Below are 1,653 nucleotides of genomic sequence, written 5' to 3' on the forward strand. Positions count from 1 at the left end.
TAGTGAGTAGTGAGTAGTCAGTAGAGGTGGAGAGAGGGATATCTAGATAGATAGATGATAGATAGATAGATAGATAGATAGATAGATAGATGATAGATAGATAGATGACACATTTTGTGTAATCGCAATCTAAATTCCACCAAGTTGTTTCATAAAAGTTGGAAACCTTATTGTAAAATTTATATGAAAATATAAAGTATCTAGAATAACCAAATGAGGCTCTCCTAGTCTGCCACCGGCCAACCTGACAGGTGCTTTGTCCTAGCTCTTTCCTGCATTTTGCTAATGGCCTCTGAGAGCACCCACCCTGGCAGCCCTCACTGGGAGCTCTCTACAGGCCCAGAGGAACAAAAGTGGCTCTAAACCCAGCACATGCACTTTGAATGAAATTAAAGCATTTAATATGAAGCACGGGAGCAGATAGTGCCAAATAGCAAGTAGTAGCTGGTACATATTTGGTGAGTAGGGAAGCACTTCCTTCTCTAGATGGAAGAAATTAGTCAATTTCAGTATGAAATGGAATACAATAAAGATATTAGTCAGCAAATGAGGGTCCCAGAAAAATTAAGTCAGCACCGTCAAATGGTGACCTGGAACAAGAATTCCAAAAAGGAGTTCTAAATGAGAATGTGATGATGCAGGTTCTAGAGAGGATTGTTACAGCAGAGAACAATGGAGACATTCTGTTTTGAAGACCAGTGGATCTTGACCTTATTCAGTCAACTCCCTTTAAACCTCTGGCACTAAAACCACCGCTTCATGTACTTTAAGTGGAAGACCACCAGATTTTCAGGATTTAGAAAGACCTCCTTCAACCCTTCAAAATGAAGAAATCTGTGCATTTGGCAAGCTAAAAAGAGACTGCTCTTTGAGTGAAAATGTTGTTGGCCAAAATAGACGTTGATCAGGAGTGATTTCATCGTGACACCATCACCATAAGAAGCTGTGTTCCCAACATGTTACCCGAAAATAGAACTAATCTTTCCTCTGTTCATGGCATTCTGTCATTTATCCAGTCTTCTACTCGCAGGGCTTACCAGCATATCGTGGATGAGATGGGTGAAAATCGCAGACATGTGCAGTATGGCAGGTCTGCTGCTACCACTTCTAATCTGCATCGTGACAACATCAGGTATGGCACTTCAAACATAGATACAAGTGAAGGAACTTCGGATGACATGACTGTTGCAGATGCAGCTTCGTTAAGACGACAGATAATCAAACTAAATAGACGCTTGCAACATCTAGAAGAGGAGAACAAAGAACGTGCCAAGAGAGAAATGGTCATGTATTCAATTACCATAGGATTGTGGCTGCTTAATAGCTGGCTCTGGTTTCGCCGCTAGAGGTAACTTCAGCTCTTAAACATACTGCCTCAACAGCTAGAAATATAGAGAACTTGCAAACTTCTTTATTTCTGTCTTTGCATTTTATGCCGTTATATAGTCCATGCCCTGATGATGTGTTTCTTCCAGAGAGAAGGGGGGAAGGACCTATATCGTCAGAGGAAAGGTATATTCTGTCACTCAGCTGTATACACTTTTAACCAGTTCTGCAGTAATACCTACTTAAAATTCTCCCTTTGCATGTTTTGTAAGTAGGCTCTAGTTTGTTGGGATTTTCTTAAAAGGAATTGATTTTTTGCCTCATCAG

The 1,653-nt window shown here is 40.5% G+C and overlaps 1 pseudogene; it reads left to right on the plus strand.

The window, feature by feature from the left end:
• Positions 1–486: 486 nt before the first annotated feature.
• On the plus strand, positions 487–1,410 carry LOC100455996 (mitochondrial fission factor-like; annotated as a pseudogene).
• The last annotated feature ends 243 nt before the right edge of the window (positions 1,411–1,653 follow it).

Source organism: Pongo abelii, chromosome X, assembly GCF_028885655.2.
Source record: "Pongo abelii isolate AG06213 chromosome X, NHGRI_mPonAbe1-v2.0_pri, whole genome shotgun sequence".
Classification (NCBI taxonomy): domain Eukaryota; kingdom Metazoa; phylum Chordata; class Mammalia; order Primates; family Hominidae; genus Pongo; species Pongo abelii.